Genomic DNA, 19756 nt, shown 5'->3' with positions numbered 1-19756 from the left:
ACCTGAAAATTGTGTTAGTTTCTCTATGAGATAGTAAAAGAAGGTTCAAATTGAACAGCTGCTGTCAACGGCCATTCTAAGCTGAATGTGCCTGCTCTCGTCAGATCGCAGCAGCAATGCAGCTTAAGGTTTGGCAAGTACCAGCATGGGAGACTGGCTGGGAATCTCAAGTTCTGTTGACCTTTTTGAACCTGAAAATTGTGTTAGTTTCTCTATGAGATAGTAAAAGAAGGTTCAAATTGAAAAACTGCTGTCAACGGCCATTCTAAGCTGAATGTGCGTGCTCTTGTCGGATCATAGCAGCGATGCGGCTTAAGGCTTGGCAAGTACCAGCATGGGAGACTGGCTGCGAATTCCAAGTTCCGTTGACCTTTTTGAACCTGAAAATTGTGTTAGTTTCTCTATGAGATAGTAAAAGAAGGTTCAAACTGAACAGCTGCTGTCAACGGCCATTCTAAGCTGAATGTGCCTGCTCTCGTCAGATCGCAGCAGCAATGCAGCTTAAGGCTTGGCAAGTACCAGCATGGGAGACTGGCTGGGAATCCCAAGTTCTGTTGACCTTTTTGAACCTGAAAATTGTTAGTTTCTCTGTCAAAGATGGTAAAAGAAGGTTCAAACTGAACAGCTGCTGTCAACGGCCATTCTAAGCTGAATGTGCCTGCTCTCGTCAGATCGCAGCAGCAATGCAGCTTAAGGCTTGGCAAGTACCAGCATGGGAGACTGGCTGGGAATCCCAAGTTCTGTTGACCTTTTTGAACCTGAAAATTGTTAGTTTCTCTGTCAAAGATGGTAAAAGAAGGTTCAAATTGAACAGCTGCTGTCAACGGCCATTCTAAGCTGAATGTGCCTGCTCTCGTCAGATGGCAGCAGCAATGCAGCTTAAGGCTTGGTAAGTACCAGCATGGGAGACTGGCTGGGAATCCCAAGTTCCGTTGACCTTTTTGAACCTGAAAATTGTGTTAGTTTCTCTATGAGATAGTAAAAGAAGGTTCAAATTGAACAGCTGGTGTCAACGGCCATTCTAAGCTGAATGTGCGTGCTCTTGTCGGATCACAGCAGCGATGCGGCTTAAGGCTTGGCAAGTACCAGCATGGGAGACTGGCTGCGAATCCCAAGTTCCGTTGACCTTTTTGAACCTGAAAATTGTGTTAGTTTCTCTATGAGATAGTAAAAGAAGGTTCAAACTGAACAGCTGCTGTCAACGGCCATTCTAAGCTGAATGTGCCTGCTCTCGTCAGATCGCAGCAGCAATGCAGCTTAAGGCTTGGCAAGTACCAGCATGGGAGACTGGCTGGGAATCCCAAGTTCCGTTGACCTTTTTGAACCTGAAAATTGTGTTAGTTTCTCTATGAGATAGTAAAAGAAGGTTCAAATTGAACAGCTGCTGTCAACGGCCATTCTAAGCTGAATGTGCCTGCTCTCGTCAGATCGCAGCAGCAATGCAGCTTAAGGCTTGGCAAGTACCAGCATGGGCGACTGGCTGGGAATCCCAAGTTCCGTTGACCTTTTTGAACCTGAAAATTGTGTTAGTTACTCTATGAGATAGTAAAAGAAGGTTCAAATTGAACAGCTGCTGTCAACGGCCATTCTAAGCTGAATGTGCCTGCTCTCATCAGATCGCAGCAGCAATGCAGCTTAAGGCTTGGCAAGTACCAGCATGGGAGACTGGCTGGGAATCCCAAGTTCTGTTGACCTTTTTGAACCTGAAAATTGTGTTAGTTTCTCTATGAGATAGTAAAAGAAGGTTCAAATTGAACAGCTGCTGTCAACGGCCATTCTAAGCTGAATGTGCCTGCTCTCGTCAGATCGCAGCAGCTTAAAGCTTGGCAAGTACCAGCATGGGAGACTGGCTGGGAATCCCAAGTTCCGTTGACCTTTTTGAACCTGAAAATTGTGTTAGTTTCTCTATGAGATAGTAAAAGAAGGTTCAAATTGAACAGCTGCTGTCAACGGCCATTCTAAGCTGAATGTGCCTGCTCTCGTCAGATCGCAGCAGCAATGCAGCTTAAGGCTTGGCAAGTACCAGCATGGGAGACTGGCTGGGAATCCCAAGTTCTGTTGACCTTTTTGAACCTGAAAATTGTGTTAGTTTCTCTATGAGATAGTAAAAGAAGGTTTAAATTGAACAGCTGCTGTCAACGGCCATTCTAAGCTGAATGTGCCTGCTCTCGTCAGATCGCAGCAACAATGCAGCTTAAGGCTTGGCAAGTACATGCATGGGAGACTGGCTGGGAATCCCAAGTTCTGTTGACCTTTTTGAACCTGAAAATTGTTAGTTTCTCTGTCAAAGATGGTAAAAGAAGGTTCAAATTGAACAGCTGCTGTCAACGGCCATTCTAAGCTGAATGTGCCTGCTCTCGTCAGATCGCAGCAGCAATGCAGCTTAAGGCTTGGCAAGTACCAGCATGGGAGACTGGCTGGGAAAACCAAGTTCCGTTGACCTTTTTGAACCTGAAAATTGTGTTAGTTTCTCTATGAGATAGTAAAAGAAGGTTCAAACTGAACAGCTGCTTTTAACGGCCATTCTAAGCTGAATGTGCCTGCTCTCGTCAGATCGCAGCATCAATGCAGCTTAAGGCTTGGCAAGTACCAGCATGGGAGACTGGCTGGGAATCCCAAGTTCCGTTGACCTTTTTGAACCTGAAAATTGTTAGTTTCTCTGTCAAAGATGGTAAAAGAAGGTTCAAATTGAACAGCTGCTGTCAACGGCCATTCTAAGCTGAATGTGCCTGCTCTCGTCAGATCGCAGCAGCAATGCAGCTTAAGGCTTGGCAAGTACCAGCATGGGAGACTGGCTGGGAATCCCAAGTTCTGTTGACCTTTTTGAACCTGAAAATTGTGTTAGTTTCTCTATGAGATAGTAAAAGAAGGTTCAAATTGAACAGCTGCTGTCAACGGCCATTCTAAGCTGAATGTGCCTGCTCTCGTCAGATCGCAGCAACAATGCAGCTTAAGGCTTGGCAAGTACAAGCATGGGAGACTGGCTGGGAATCCCAAGTTCTGTTGACCTTTTTGAACCTGAAAATTGTTAGTTTCTCTGTCAAAGATGGTAAAAGAAGGTTCAAATTGAACAGCTGATGTCAACGGCCATTCTAAGCTGAATGTGCCTGCTCTCGTCAGATCGCAGCAGCAATGCAGCTTAAGGCTTGGCAAGTACCAGCATGGGAGACTGGCTGGGAATACCAAGTTCCGTTGACCTTTTTGAACCTGAAAATTGTGTTAGTTTCTCTATGAGATAGTAAAAGAAGGTTCAAACTGAACAGCTGCTGTCAACGGCCATTCTAAGCTGAATGTGCCTGCTCTCGTCAGATCACAGCAGCAATGCAGCTTAAGGCTTGGCAAGTACCAGCATGGGAGACTGGCTGGGAATCCCAAGTTCCGTTGACTTTTTTGAACCTGAAAATTGTGTTAGTTTCTCTATGAGATAGTAAAAGAAGGTTCAAATTGAACAGCTGCTGTCAACGGCCATTCTAAGCTGAATGTGCGTGCTCTTGTCGGAGCACAGCAGCGATGTGGCTTAAGGCTTGGCAAGTACCAGCATGGGAGACTGGCTGCGAATTCCAAGTTCCGTTGACCTTTTTGAACCTGAAAATTGTGTTAGTTTCTCTATGAGATAGTAAAAGAAGGTTCAAACTGAACAGCTGCTGTCAACGGCCATTCTAAGCTGAATGTGCCTGCTCTCGTCAGATCGCAGCATCAATGCAGCTTAAGGCTTGGCAAGTACCAGCATGGGAGACTGGCTGGGAATCCCAAGTTCTGTTGACCTTTTTGAACCTGAAAATTGTTAGTTTCTCTGTCAAAGATGGTAAAAGAAGGTTCAAATTGAACAGCTGCTGTCAACGGCCATTCTAAGCTGAATGTGCCTGCTCTCGTCAGATCGCAGCAGCAATACAGCTTAAGGCTTGGCAAGTACCAGCATGGGAGACTGGCTGGGAATCCCAAGTTCTGTTGACCTTTTTGAACCTGAAAATTGTGTTAGTTTCTCTATGAGATAGTAAAAGAAGGTTCAAACTGAACAGCTGCTGTCAACGGCCATTCTAAGCTGAATGTGCCTGCTCTCGTCAGATCGCAGCAGCAATGCAGCTTAAGGCTTGGCAAGTACCAGCATGGGAGACTGGCTGGGAATCCCAAGTTCTGTTGACCTTTTTGAACCTGAAAATTGTTAGTTTCTCTGTCAAAGATGGTAAAAGAAGGTTCAAATTGAACAGCTGCTGTCAACGGCCATTCTAAGCTGAATGTGCCTGCTCTCGTCAGATGGCAGCAGCAATGCAGCTTAAGGCTTGGTAAGTACCAGCATGGGAGACTGGCTGGGAATCCCAAGTTCCGTTGACCTTTTTGAACCTGAAAATTGTGTTAGTTTCTCTATGAGATAGTAAAAGAAGGTTCAAATTGAACAGCTGGTGTCAACGGCCATTCTAAGCTGAATGTGCGTGCTCTTGTCGGATCACAGCAGCGATGCGGCTTAAGGCTTGGCAAGTACCAGCATGGGAGACTGGCTGCGAATCCCAAGTTCCGTTGACCTTTTTGAACCTGAAAATTGTGTTAGTTTCTCTATGAGATAGTAAAAGAAGGTTCAAACTGAACAGCTGCTGTCAACGGCCATTCTAAGCTGAATGTGCCTGCTCTCGTCAGATCGCAGCAGCAATGCAGCTTAAGGCTTGGCAAGTACCAGCATGGGAGACTGGCTGGGAATCCCAAGTTCCGTTGACCTTTTTGAACCTGAAAATTGTGTTAGTTTCTCTATGAGATAGTAAAAGAAGGTTCAAATTGAACAGCTGCTGTCAACGGCCATTCTAAGCTGAATGTGCCTGCTCTCGTCAGATCGCAGCAGCAATGCAGCTTAAGGCTTGGCAAGTACCAGCATGGGCGACTGGCTGGGAATCCCAAGTTCCGTTGACCTTTTTGAACCTGAAAATTGTGTTAGTTACTCTATGAGATAGTAAAAGAAGGTTCAAATTGAACAGCTGCTGTCAACGGCCATTCTAAGCTGAATGTGCCTGCTCTCATCAGATCGCAGCAGCAATGCAGCTTAAGGCTTGGCAAGTACCAGCATGGGAGACTGGCTGGGAATCCCAAGTTCTGTTGACCTTTTTGAACCTGAAAATTGTGTTAGTTTCTCTATGAGATAGTAAAAGAAGGTTCAAATTGAACAGCTGCTGTCAACGGCCATTCTAAGCTGAATGTGCCTGCTCTCGTCAGATCGCAGCAGCTTAAAGCTTGGCAAGTACCAGCATGGGAGACTGGCTGGGAATCCCAAGTTCCGTTGACCTTTTTGAACCTGAAAATTGTGTTAGTTTCTCTATGAGATAGTAAAAGAAGGTTCAAATTGAACAGCTGCTGTCAACGGCCATTCTAAGCTGAATGTGCCTGCTCTAGTCAGATCGCAGCAGCAATGCAGCTTAAGGCTTGGCAAGTACCAGCATGGGAGACTGGCTGGGAATCCCAAGTTCTGTTGACCTTTTTGAACCTGAAAATTGTGTTAGTTTCTCTATGAGATAGTAAAAGAAGGTTCAAATTGAACAGCTGCTGTCAACGGCCATTCTAAGCTGAATGTGCCTGCTCTCGTCAGATCGCAGCAGCAATGCAGCTTAAGGCTTGGCAAGTACCAGCATGGGAGACTGTCTGGGAATCCCAAGTTCCGTTGACCTTTTTGAACCTGAAAATTGTGTTAGTTTCTCTATGAGATAGTAAAAGAAGGTTCAAATTGAACAGCTGCTGTCATCGGCCATTCTAAGCTGAATGTGCCTGCTCTCGTCAGATCGCAGCAGCAATGCAGCGTAAGGCTTGGCAAGTACCAGCATGGGAGACTGGCTGGGAATCCCAAGTACTGTTGACCTTTTTGAACCTGAAAATTGTGTTAGTTTTTCTATGAGATAGTAAAAGAAGGTTCAAATTGAACAGCTGCTGTCAACGGCCATTCTAAGCTGAATGTGCCTGCTCTCGTCAGATCGCAGCAGCAATGCAGCTTAAGGCTTGGCAAGTACCAGCATGGGAGACTGGCTGGGAATCCCAAGTTCTGTTGACCTTTTTGAACCTGAAAATTGTGTTAGTTTCTCTATGAGATAGTAAAAGAAGGTTTAAATTGAACAGCTGCTGTCAACGGCCATTCTAAGCTGAATGTGCCTGCTCTCGTCAGATCGCAGCAACAATGCAGCTTAAGGCTTGGCAAGTACATGCATGGGAGACTGGCTGGGAATCCCAAGTTCTGTTGACCTTTTTGAACCTGAAAATTGTTAGTTTCTCTGTCAAAGATGGTAAAAGAAGGTTCAAATTGAACAGCTGCTGTCAACGGCCATTCTAAGCTGAATGTGCCTGCTCTCGTCAGATCGCAGCAGCAATGCAGCTTAAGGCTTGGCAAGTACCAGCATGGGAGACTGGCTGGGAAAACCAAGTTCCGTTGACCTTTTTGAACCTGAAAATTGTGTTAGTTTCTCTATGAGATAGTAAAAGAAGGTTCAAACTGAACAGCTGCTGTCAACGGCCATTCTAAGCTGAATGTGCCTGCTCTCGTCAGATCGCAGCAGCAATGCAGCTTAAGGCTTGGCAAGTACCAGCATGGGAGACTGGCTGGGAATCCCAAGTTCTGTTGACCTTTTTGAACCTGAAAATTGTTAGTTTCTCTGTCAAAGATGGTAAAAGAAGGTTCAAATTGAACAGCTGCTGTCAACGGCCATTCTAAGCTGAATGTGCCTGTTCTCGTCAGATCGCAGCAGCAATGCAGCTTAAGGCTTGGCAAGTACCAGCATGGGAGACTGGCTGGGAATCCCAAGTTCTGTTGACCTTTTTGAACCTGAAAATTGTGTTAGTTTCTCTATGAGATAGTAAAAGAAGGTTCAAATTGAACAGCTGCTGTCAACGGCCATTCTAAGCTGAATGTGCCTGCTCTCGTCAGATCGCAGCAACAATGCAGCTTAAGGCTTGGCAAGTACCAGCATGGGAGACTGGCTGGGAATCCCAAGTTCCGTTGACTTTTTTGAACCTGAAAATTGTGTTAGTTTCTCTATGAGATAGTAAAAGAAGGTTCAAATTGAACAGCTGCTGTCAACGGCCATTCTAAGCTGAATGTGCGTGCTCTTGTCGGAGCACAGCAGCGATGTGGCTTAAGGCTTGGCAAGTACCAGCATGGGAGACTGGCTGCGAATTCCAAGTTCCGTTGACCTTTTTGAACCTGAAAATTGTGTTAGTTTCTCTATGAGATAGTAAAAGAAGGTTCAAACTGAACAGCTGCTGTCAACGGCCATTCTAAGCTGAATGTGCCTGCTCTCGTCAGATCGCAGCATCAATGCAGATTAAGGCTTGGCAAGTACCAGCATGGGAGACTGGCTGGGAATCCCAAGTTCTGTTGACCTTTTTGAACCTGAAAATTGTTAGTTTCTCTGTCAAAGATGGTAAAAGAAGGTTCAAATTGAACAGCTGCTGTCAACGGCCATTCTAAGCTGAATGTGCCTGCTCTCGTCAGATCGCAGCAGCAATACAGCTTAAGGCTTGGCAAGTACCAGCATGGGAGACTGGCTGGGAATCCCAAGTTCTGTTGACCTTTTTGAACCTGAAAATTGTGTTAGTTTCTCTATGAGATAGTAAAAGAAGGTTCAAATTGAACAGCTGCTGTCAACGGCCATTCTAAGCTGAATGTGCCTGCTCTCGTCAGATCGCAGCAACAATGCAGCTTAAGGCTTGGCAAGTACAAGCATGGGAGACTGGCTGGGAATCCCAAGTTCTGTTGACCTTTTTGAACCTGAAAATTGTTAGTTTCTCTGTCAAAGATGGTAAAAGAAGGTTCAAATTGAACAGCTGCTGTCAACGGCCATTCTAAGCTGAATGTGCCTGCTCTCGTCAGATCGCAGCAGCAATGCAGCTTAAGGCTTGGCAAGTACCAGCATGGGAGACTGGCTGGGAATACCAAGTTCCGTTGACCTTTTTGAACCTGAAAATTGTGTTAGTTTCTCTATGAGATAGTAAAAGAAGGTTCAAACTGAACAGCTGCTGTCAACGGCCATTCTAAGCTGAATGTGCCTGCTCTCGTCAGATCACAGCAGCAATGCAGCTTAAGGCTTGCCAAGTACCAGCATGGGAGACTGGCTGGGAATCCCAAGTTCCGTTGACCTTTTTGAACCTGAAAATTGTGTTAGTTTCTCTATGAGATAGTAAAAGAAGGTTCAAATTGAACAGCTGCTGTCAACGGCCATTCTAAGCTGAATGTGCGTGCTCTTGTCGGATCACAGCAGCGATGCGGCTTAAGGCTTGGCAAGTACCAGCATGGGAGACTGGCTGCGAATTCCAAGTTCCGTTGACCTTTTTGAACCTGAAAATTGTGTTAGTTTCTCTATGAGATAGTAAAAGAAGGTTCAAACTGAACAGCTGCTGTCAACGGCCATTCTAAGCTGAATGTGCCTGCTCTCGTCAGATCGCAGCATAAATGCAGCTTAAGGCTTGGCAAGTACCAGCATGGGAGACTGGCTGGGAATCCCAAGTTCTGTTGACCTTTTTGAACCTGAAAATTGTTAGTTTCTCTGTCAAAGATGGTAAAAGAAGGTTCAAATTGAACAGCTGCTGTCAACGGCCATTCTAAGCTGAATGTGCCTGCTCTCGTCAGATCGCAGCAGCAATGCAGCTTAAGGCTTGGCAAGTACCAGCATGGGAGACTGGCTGGGAATCCCAAGTTCCGTTGACCTTTTTGAACCTGAAAATTGTGTTAGTTTCTCTATGAGATAGTAAAAGAAGGTTCAAATTGAACAGCTGCTGTCAACGGCCATTCTAAGCTGAATGTGCGTGCTCTTGTCGGATCACAGGAGCGATGCGGCCTAAGGCTTGGCAAGTACCAGCATGGGAGACTGGCTGCGAATTCCAAGTTCCGTTGACCTTTTTGAACCTGAAAATTGTGTTAGTTTCTCTATGAGATAGTAAAAGAAGGTTCAAACTGAACAGCTGCTGTCAACGGCCATTCTAAGCTGAATGTGCCTGCTCTCGTCAGATCGCAGCATCAATGCAGCTTAAGGCTTGGCAAGTACCAGCATGGGAGACTGGCTGGGAATCCCAAGTTCTGTTGACCTTTTTGAACCTGAAAATTGTTAGTTTCTCTGTCAAAGATGGTAAAAGAAGGTTCAAATTGAACAGCTGCTGTCAACGGCCATTCTAAGCTGAATGTGCCTGCTCTCGTCAGATCGCAGCAGCAATGCAGCTTAAGGCTTGGCAAGTACCAGCATGGGAGACTGGCTGGGAATCCCAAGTTCCGTTGACCTTTTTGAACCTGAAAATTGTGTTAGTTTCTCTATGAGATAGTAAAAGAAGGTTCAAATTGAACAGCTGCTGTCAACGGCCATTCTAAGCTGAAAGTGCCTGCTCTCGTCAGATCGCAGCAGCAATGCAGCTTAAGGCTTGGCAAGTACCAGCATGGGAGACTGGCTGGGAATCCCAAGTTCTGTTGACCTTTTTGAACCTGAAAATTGTGTTAGTTTCTCTGTCAAAGATGGTAAAAGAAGGTTCAAATTGAACAGCTGCTGTCAACGGCCATTCTAAGCTGAATGTGCCTGCTCTCGTCAGATCGCAGCAGCAATGCAGCTTAAGGCTTGGTAAGTACCAGCATGGGAGACTGGCTGGGAATTCCAAGTTCCGTTGACCTTTTTGAACCTGAAAATTGTGTTAGTTTCTCTATGAGATAGTAAAAGAAGGTTCAAATTGAACAGCTGCTGTCAACGTCCATTCTAAGCTGAATGTGCCTGCTCTCGTCAGATCGCAGCAGCAATGCAGCTTAAGGCTTGGCAAGTACCAGCATGGGAGACTGGCTGGGAATCCCAAGTTCTGTTGACCTTTTTGAACCTGAAAATTGTGTTAGTTTCTCTATGAGATAGTAAAAGAAGGTTCAAATTGAACAGCTGCTGTCAACGGCCATTCTAAGCTGAATGTGCCTGCTCTCGTCAGATGGCAGCAGCAATGCAGCTTAAGGCTTGGCAAGTACCAGCATGGGAGACTGGCTGGGAATCCCAAGTTCTGTTGACCTTTTTGAACCTGAAAATTGTTAGTTTCTCTGTCAAAGATGGTAAAAGAAGGTTCAAATTGAACAGCTGCTGTCAACGGCCATTCTAAGCTGAATGTGCCTGCTCTCGTCAGATCGCAGCAGCAATGCAGCTTAAGGCTTGGCAAGTACCAGCATGGGAGACTGGCTGGGAATCCCAAGTTCCGTTGACCTTTTTGAACCTGAAAATTGTGTTAGTTTCTCTATGAGATAGTAAAAGAAGGTTCAAATTGAACAGCTGCTGTCAACGGCCATTCTAAGCTGAATGTGCCTGCTCTCGTCAGATCGCAGCAGCAATGCAGCTTAAGGCTTGGCAAGTACCAGCATGGGAGACTGGCTGGGAATCCCAAGTTCTGTTGACCTTTTTGAACCTGAAAATTGTGTTAGTTTCTCTGTCAAAGATGGTAAAAGAAGGTTCAAATTGAACAGCTGCTGTCAACGGCCATTCTAAGCTGAATGTGCCTGCTCTCGTCAGATCGCAGCAGCAATGCAGCTTAAGGCTTGGCAAGTACCAGCATGGGAGACTGGCTGGGAATTCCAAGTTCCGTTGACCTTTTTGAACCTGAAAATTGTGTTAGTTTCTCTATGAGATAGTAAAAGAAGGTTCAAATTGAATAGCTGCTGTCAACGTCCATTCTAAGCTGAATGTGCCTGCTCTCGTCAGATCGCAGCAGCAATGCAGCTTAAGGCTTGGCAAGTACCAGCATGGGAGACTGGCTGGGAATCCCAAGTTCTGTTGACCTTTTTGAACCTGAAAATTGTGTTAGTTTCTCTATGAGATAGTAAAAGAAGGTTCAAATTGAACAGCTGCTGTCAACGGCCATTCTAAGCTGAATGTGCCTGCTCTCGTCAGATGGCAGCAGCAATGCAGCTTAAGGCTTGGTAAGTACCAGCATGGGAGACTGGCTGGGAATCCCAAGTTCTGTTGACCTTTTTGAACCTGAAAATTGTGTTAGTTTCTCTATGAGATAGTAAAAGAAGGTTCAAATTGAACAGCTGCTGTCAACGGCCATTCTAAGCTGAATGTGCCTGCTCTCGTCAGATCGCAGCAGCAATGCAGCTTAAGGCTTGGCAAGTACCAGCATGGGAGACTGGCTGGGAATACCAAGTTCCGTTGACCTTTTTGAACCTGAAAATTGTGTTAGTTTCTCTATGAGATAGTAAAAGAAGGTTCAAACTGAACAGCTGCTGTCAACGGCCATTCTAAGCTGAATGTGCCTGCTCTCGTCAGATCACAGCAGCAATGCAGCTTAAGGCTTGGCAAGTACCAGCATGGGAGACTGGCTGGGAATCCCAAGTTCCGTTGACCTTTTTGAACCTGAAAATTGTGTTAGTTTCTCTATGAGATAGTAAAAGAAGGTTCAAATTGAACAGCTGCTGTCAACGGCCATTCTAAGCTGAATGTGCGTGCTCTTGTCGGAGCACAGCAGCGATACGGCTTAAGGCTTGGCAAGTACCAGCATGGGAGACTGGCTGCGAATTCCAAGTTCCGTTGACCTTTTTGAACCTGAAAATTGTGTTAGTTTCTCTATGAGATAGTAAAAGAAGGTTCAAATTGAACAGCTGGTGTCAACGGCCATTCTAAGCTGAATGTGCGTGCTCTTGTCGGATCACAGCAGCGATGCGGCTTAAGGCTTGGCAAGTACCAGCATGGGAGACTGGCTGCGAATCCCAAGTTCTGTTGACCTTTTTGAACCTGAAAATTGTGTTAGTTTCTCTGTCAAAGATGGTAAAAGAAGGTTCAAATTGAACAGCTGCTGTCAACGGCCATTCTAAGCTGAATGTGCCTGCTCTCGTCAGATGGCAGCAGCAATGCAGCTTAAGGCTTGGCAAGTACCAGCATGGGAGACTGGCTGGGAATCCCAAGTTCTGTTGACCTTTTTGAACCTGAAAATTGTGTTAGTTTCTCTATGAGATAGTAAAAGAAGGTTCAAATTGAACAGCTGCTGTCAACGGCCATTCTAAGCTGAATGTGCCTGCTCTCGTCAGATGGCAGCAGCAATGCAGCTTAAGGCTTGGTAAGTACCAGCATGGGAGACTGGCTGGGAATCCCAAGTTCTGTTGACCTTTTTGAACCTGAAAATTGTGTTAGTTTCTCTATGAGATAGTAAAAGAAGGTTCAAATTGAACAGCTGCTGTCAACGGCCATTCTAAGCTGAATGTGCCTGCTCTCGTCAGATCGCAGCAGCAATGCAGCTTAAGGCTTGGCAAGTACCAGCATGGGAGACTGGCTGGGAATACCAAGTTCCGTTGACCTTTTTGAACCTGAAAATTGTGTTAGTTTCTCTATGAGATAGTAAAAGAAGGTTCAAACTGAACAGCTGCTGTCAACGGCCATTCTAAGCTGAATGTGCCTGCTCTCGTCAGATCACAGCAGCAATGCAGCTTAAGGCTTGGCAAGTACCAGCATGGGAGACTGGCTGGGAATCCCAAGTTCCGTTGACCTTTTTGAACCTGAAAATTGTGTTAGTTTCTCTATGAGATAGTAAAAGAAGGTTCAAATTGAACAGCTGCTGTCAACGGCCATTCTAAGCTGAATGTGCGTGCTCTTGTCGGAGCACAGCAGCGATGCGGCTTAAGGCTTGGCAAGTACCAGCATGGGAGACTGGCTGCGAATTCCAAGTTCCGTTGACCTTTTTGAACCTGAAAATTGTGTTAGTTTCTCTATGAGATAGTAAAAGAAGGTTCAAATTGAACAGCTGGTGTCAACGGCCATTCTAAGCTGAATGTGCGTGCTCTTGTCGGATCACAGCAGCGATGCGGCTTAAGGCTTGGCAAGTACCAGCATGGGAGACTGGCTGCGAATCCCAAGTTCTGTTGACCTTTTTGAACCTGAAAATTGTGTTAGTTTCTCTGTCAAAGATGGTAAAAGAAGGTTCAAATTGAACAGCTGCTGTCAACGGCCATTCTAAGCTGAATGTGCCTGCTCTCGTCAGATGGCAGCAGCAATGCAGCTTAAGGCTTGGTAAGTACCAGCATGGGAGACTGGCTGGGAATCCCAAGTTCCGTTGACCTTTTTGAACCTGAAAATTGTGTTAGTTTCTCTATGAGATAGTAAAAGAAGGTTCAAATTGAACAGCTGCTGTCAACGGCCATTCTAAGCTGAATGTGCCTGCTCTCGTCAGATCGCAGCAGCAATGCAGCTTAAGGCTTGGCAAGTACCAGCATGGGAGACTGGCTGGGAATCCCAAGTTCTGTTGACCTTTTTGAACCTGAAAATTGTGTTAGTTTCTCTATGAGATAGTAAAAGAAGGTTCAAATTGAACAGCTGCTGTCAACGGCCATTCTAAGCTGAATGTGCCTGCTCTCGTCAGATGGCAGCAGCAATGCAGCTTAAGGCTTGGTAAGTACCAGCATGGGAGACTGGCTGGGAATCCCAAGTTCTGTTGACCTTTTTGAACCTGAAAATTGTGTTAGTTTCTCTATGAGATAGTAAAAGAAGGTTCAAATTGAACAGCTGCTGTCAACGGCCATTCTAAGCTGAATGTGCCTGCTCTCGTCAGATCGCAGCAGCAATGCAGCTTAAGGCTTGGCAAGTACCAGCATGGGAGACTGGCTGGGAATACCAAGTTCCGTTGACCTTTTTGAACCTGAAAATTGTGTTAGTTTCTCTATGAGATAGTAAAAGAAGGTTCAAACTGAACAGCTGCTGTCAACGGCCATTCTAAGCTGAATGTGCCTGCTCTCGTCAGATCACAGCAGCAATGCAGCTTAAGGCTTGGCAAGTACCAGCATGGGAGACTGGCTGGGAATCCCAAGTTCCGTTGACCTTTTTGAACCTGAAAATTGTGTTAGTTTCTCTATGAGATAGTAAAAGAAGGTTCAAATTGAACAGCTGCTGTCAACGGCCATTCTAAGCTGAATGTGCGTGCTCTTGTCGGAGCACAGCAGCGATGCGGCTTAAGGCTTGGCAAGTACCAGCATGGGAGACTGGCTGCGAATTCCAAGTTCCGTTTACCTTTTTGAACCTGAAAATTGTGTTAGTTTCTCTATGAGATAGTAAAAGAAGGTTCAAACTGAACAGCTGCTGTCAACGGCCATTCTAAGCTGAATGTGCCTGCTCTCGTCAGATGGCAGCAGCAATGCAGCTTAAGGCTTGGCAAGTACCAGCATGGGAGACTGGCTGGGAATCCCAAGTTCTGTTGAGCTTTTTGAACCTGAAAATTGTGTTAGTTTCTCTATGAGATAGTAAAAGAAGGTTCAAATTGAACAGCTGCTGTCAACGGCCATTCTAAGCTGAATGTGCGTGCTCTTGTCGGATCACAGCAGCGATGCGGCTTAAGGCTTGGCAAGTACCAGCATGGGAGACTGGCTGCGAATTCCAAGTTCCGTTGACCTTTTTGAACCTGAAAATTGTGTTAGTTTCTCTATGAGATAGTAAAAGAAGGTTCAAATTGAACAGCTGCTGTCAACGGCCATTCTAAGCTGAATGTGCGTGCTCTTGTCGGATCACAGCAGCGATGCGGCTTAAGGCTTGGCAAGTACCAGCATGGGAGACTGGCTGCGAATTCCAAGTTCCGTTGACCTTTTTGAACCTGAAAATTGTGTTAGTTTCTCTATGAGATAGTAAAAGAAGGTTCAAACTGAACAGCTGCTGTCAACGGCCATTCTAAGCTGAATGTGCCTGCTCTCGTCAGATCGCAGCAGCAATGCAGCTTAAGGCTTGGCAAGTACCAGTATGGGAGACTGGCTGGGAATCCCAAGTTCTGTTGACCTTTTTGAACCTGAAAATTGTTAGTTTCTCTGTCAAAGATGGTAAAAGAAGGTTCAAATTGAACAGCTGCTGTCAACGGCCATTCTAAGCTGAATGTGCCTGCTCTCGTCAGATGGCAGCAGCAATGCAGCTTAAGGCTTGGTAAGTACCAGCATGGGAGACTGGCTGGGAATCCCAAGTTCCGTTGACCTTTTTGAACCTGAAAATTGTGTTAGTTTCTCTATGAGATAGTAAAAGAAGGTTCAAATTGAACAGCTGCTGTCAACGGCCATTCTAAGCTGAATGTGCCTGCTCTCGTCAGATCGCAGCAGCAATGCAGCTTAAGGCTTGGCAAGTACCAGCATGGGAGACTGGCTGGGAATCCCAAGTTCTGTTGACCTTTTTGAACCTGAAAATTGTGTTAGTTTCTCTGTCAAAGATGGTAAAAGAAGGTTCAAATTGAACAGCTGCTGTCAACGGCCATTCTAAGCTGAATGTGCCTGCTCTCGTCAGATGGCAGCAGCAATGCAGCTTAAGGCTTGGTAAGTACCAGCATGGGAGACTGGCTGGGAATCCCAAGTTCCGTTGACCTTTTTGAACCTGAAAATTGTGTTAGTTTCTCTATGAGATAGTAAAAGAAGGTTCAAATTGAACAGCTGCTGTCAACGGCCATTCTAAGCTGAATGTGCCTGCTCTCGTCAGATCGCAGCAGCAATGCAGCTTAAGGCTTGGCAAGTACCAGCATGGGAGACTGGCTGGGAATCCCAAGTTCTGTTGACCTTTTTGAACCTGAAAATTGTGTTAGTTTCTCTATGAGATAGTAAAAGAAGGTTCAAATTGAACAGCTGCTGTCAACGGCCATTCTAAGCTGAATGTGCCTGCTCTCGTCAGATGGCAGCAGCAATGCAGCTTAAGGCTTGGTAAGTACCAGCATGGGAGACTGGCTGGGAATCCCAAGTTCTGTTGACCTTTTTGAACCTGAAAATTGTGTTAGTTTCTCTATGAGATAGTAAAAGAAGGTTCAAATTGAACAGCTGCTGTCAACGGCCATTCTAAGCTGAATGTGCCTGCTCTCGTCAGATCGCAGCAGCAATGCAGCTTAAGGCTTGGCAAGTACCAGCATGGGAGACTGGCTGGGAATACCAAGTTCCGTTGACCTTTTTGAACCTGAAAATTGTGTTAGTTTCTCTATGAGATAGTAAAAGAAGGTTCAAACTGAACAGCTGCTGTCAACGGCCATTCTAAGCTGAATGTGCCTGCTCTCGTCAGATCACAGCAGCAATGCAGCTTAAGGCTTGGCAAGTACCAGCATGGGAGACTGGCTGGGAATCCCAAGTTCCGTTGACCTTTTTGAACCTGAAAATTGTGTTAGTTTCTCTATGAGATAGTAAAAGAAGGTTCAAATTGAACAGCTGCTGTCAACGGCCATTCTAAGCTGAATGTGCGTGCTCTTGTCGGAGCACAGCAGCGATGCGGCTTAAGGCTTGGCAAGTACCAGCATGGGAGACTGGCTGCGAATTCCAAGTTCCGTTGACCTTTTTGAACCTGAAAATTGTGTTAGTTTCTCTATGAGATAGTAAAAGAAGGTTCAAACTGAACAGCTGCTGTCAACGGCCATTCTAAGCTGAATGTGCCTGCTCTCGTCAGATGGCAGCAGCAATGCAGCTTAAGGCTTGGCAAGTACCAGCATGGGAGACTGGCTGGGAATCCCAAGTTCTGTTGAGCTTTTTGAACCTGAAAATTGTGTTAGTTTCTCTATGAGATAGTAAAAGAAGGTTCAAATTGAACAGCTGCTGTCAACGGCCATTCTAAGCTGAATGTGCGTGCTCTTGTCGGATCACAGCAGCGATGCGGCTTAAGGCTTGGCAAGTACCAGCATGGGAGACTGGCTGCGAATTCCAAGTTCCGTTGACCTTTTTGAACCTGAAAATTGTGTTAGTTTCTCTATGAGATAGTAAAAGAAGGTTCAAACTGAACAGCTGCTGTCAACGGCCATTCTAAGCTGAATGTGCCTGCTCTCGTCAGATCGCAGCATCAATGCAGCTTAAGGCTTGGCAAGTACCAGCATGGGAGACTGGCTGGGAATCCCAAGTTCTGTTGACCTTTTTGAACCTGAAAATTGTTAGTTTCTCTGTCAAAGATGGTAAAAGAAGGTTCAAATTGAACAGCTGCTGTCAACGGCCATTCTAAGCTGAATGTGCCTGCTCTCGTCAGATCGCAGCAGCAATGCAGCTTAAGGCTTGGCAAGTACCAGCATGGGAGACTGGCTGGGAATACCAAGTTCCGTTGACCTTTTTGAACCTGAAAATTGTGTTAGTTTCTCTATGAGATAGTAAAAGAAGGTTCAAATTGAACAGCTGCTGTCAACGGCCATTCTAAGCTGAATGTGCGTGCTCTTGTCGGATCACAGCAGCGATGCGGCTTAAGGCTTGGCAAGTACCAGCATGGGAGACTGGCTGCGAATTCCAAGTTCCGTTGACCTTTTTGAACCTGAAAATTGTGTTAGTTTCTCTATGAGATAGTAAAAGAAGGTTCAAACTGAACAGCTGCTGTCAACGGCCATTCTAAGCTGAATGTGCCTGCTCTCGTCAGATCGCAGCATAAATGCAGCTTAAGGCTTGGCAAGTACCAGCATGGGAGACTGGCTGGGAATCCCAAGTTCCGTTGACCTTTTTGAACCTGAAAATTGTGTTAGTTTCTCTATGAGATAGTAAAAGAAGGTTCAAATTGAACAGCTGCTGTCAACGGCCATTCTAAGCTGAATGTGCGTGCTCTTGTCGGATCACAGCAGCGATGCGGCTTAAGGCTTGGCAAGTACCAGCATGGGAGACTGGCTGCGAATTCCAAGTTCCGTTGACCTTTTTGAACCTGAAAATTGTGTTAGTTTCTCTATGAGATAGTAAAAGAAGGTTCAAACTGAACAGCTGCTGTCAACGGCCATTCTAAGCTGAATGTGCCTGCTCTCGTCAGATCGCAGCATCAATGCAGCTTAAGGCTTGGCAAGTACCAGCATGGGAGACTGGCTGGGAATCCCAAGTTCTGTTGACCTTTTTGAACCTGAAAATTGTTAGTTTCTCTGTCAAAGATGGTAAAAGAAGGTTCAAATTGAACAGCTGCTGTCAACGGCCATTCTAAGCTGAATGTGCCTGCTCTCGTCAGATCGCAGCAGCAATGCAGCTTAAGGCTTGGCAAGTACCAGCATGGGAGACTGGCTGGGAATACCAAGTTCCGTTGACCTTTTTGAACCTGAAAATTGTGTTAGTTTCTCTATGAGATAGTAAAAGAAGGTTCAAATTGAACAGCTGCTGTCAACGGCCATTCTAAGCTGAATGTGCGTGCTCTTGTCGGATCACAGCAGCGATGCGGCTTAAGGCTTGGCAAGTACCAGCATGGGAGACTGGCTGCGAATTCCAAGTTCCGTTGACCTTTTTGAACCTGAAAATTGTGTTAGTTTCTCTATGAGATAGTAAAAGAAGGTTCAAACTGAACAGCTGCTGTCAACGGCCATTCTAAGCTGAATGTGCCTGCTCTCGTCAGATCGCAGCATAAATGCAGCTTAAGGCTTGGCAAGTACCAGCATGGGAGACTGGCTGGGAATCCCAAGTTCTGTTGACCTTTTTGAACCTGAAAATTGTTAGTTTCTCTGTCAAAGATGGTAAAAGAAGGTTCAAATTGAACAGCTGCTGTCAACGGCCATTCTAAGCTGAATGTGCCTGCTCTCGTCAGATGGCAGCAGCAATGCAGCTTAAGGCTTGGTAAGTACCAGCATGGGAGACTGGCTGGGAATCCCAAGTTCCGTTGACCTTTTTGAACCTGAAAATTGTGTTAGTTTCTCTATGAGATAGTAAAAGAAGGTTCAAATTGAACAGCTGGTGTCAACGGCCATTCTAAGCTGAATGTGCGTGCTCTTGTCGGATCACAGCAGCGATGCGGCTTAAGGCTTGGCAAGTACCAGCATGGGAGACTGGCTGCGAATCCCAAGTTCCGTTGACCTTTTTGAACCTGAAAATTGTGTTAGTTTCTCTATGAGATAGTAAAAGAAGGTTCAAATTGAACAGCTGCTGTCAACGGCCATTCTAAGCTGAATGTGCCTGCTCTCGTCAGATCGCAGCAGCAATGCAGCTTAAGGCTTGGCAAGTACCAGCATGGGAGACTGGCTGGGAATCCCAAGTTCTGTTGACCTTTTTGAACCTGAAAATTGTGTTAGTTTCTCTGTCAAAGATGGTAAAAGAAGGTTCAAATTGAACAGCTGCTGTCAACGGCCATTCTAAGCTGAATGTGCCTGCTCTCGTCAGATGGCAGCAGCAATGCAGCTTAAGGCTTGGTAAGTACCAGCATGGGAGACTGGCTGGGAATCCCAAGTTCCGTTGACCTTTTTGAACCTGAAAATTGTGTTAGTTTCTCTATGAGATAGTAAAAGAAGGTTCAAATTGAACAGCTGCTGTCAACGGCCATTCTAAGCTGAATGTGCCTGCTCTCGTCAGATTGCAGCAGCAATGCAGCTTAAGGCTTGGCAAGTACCAGCATGGGAGACTGGCTGGGAATCCCAAGTTCTGTTGACCTTTTTGAACCTGAAAATTGTGTTAGTTTCTCTATGAGATAGTAAAAGAAGGTTCAAATTGAACAGCTGCTGTCAACGGCCATTCTAAGCTGAATGTGCCTGCTCTCGTCAGATGGCAGCAGCAATGCAGCTTAAGGCTTGGTAAGTACCAGCATGGGAGACTGGCTGGGAATCCCAAGTTCTGTTGACCTTTTTGAACCTGAAAATTGTGTTAGTTTCTCTATGAGATAGTAAAAGAAGGTTCAAATTGAACAGCTGCTGTCAACGGCCATTCTAAGCTGAATGTGCCTGCTCTCGTCAGATCGCAGCAGCAATGCAGCTTAAGGCTTGGCAAGTACCAGCATGGGAGACTGGCTGGGAATACCAAGTTCCGTTGACCTTTTTGAACCTGAAAATTGTGTTAGTTTCTCTATGAGATAGTAAAAGAAGGTTCAAACTGAACAGCTGCTGTCAACGGCCATTCTAAGCTGAATGTGCCTGCTCTCGTCAG

General features: G+C 45.7%; 2 pseudogenes; both read left to right on the top strand.

The window, feature by feature from the left end:
- The first annotated feature begins 5528 nt into the window (after window positions 1–5528).
- Window positions 5529–5646, top strand: LOC140098359 (5S ribosomal RNA; annotated as a pseudogene).
- A 3853-nt stretch (window positions 5647–9499) lies between these two features.
- LOC140098510 (5S ribosomal RNA) lies at window positions 9500–9617 on the top strand (annotated as a pseudogene).
- The last annotated feature ends 10139 nt before the right edge of the window (window positions 9618–19756 follow it).

Source organism: Engystomops pustulosus, chromosome 9 (genome assembly GCF_040894005.1).
Source record: "Engystomops pustulosus chromosome 9, aEngPut4.maternal, whole genome shotgun sequence".
Classification (NCBI taxonomy): Eukaryota; Metazoa; Chordata; class Amphibia; order Anura; family Leptodactylidae; genus Engystomops; species Engystomops pustulosus.
Note: the sequence above shows the minus strand (reverse complement) of the source record. Positions and strands in the feature narration are given on the sequence as shown.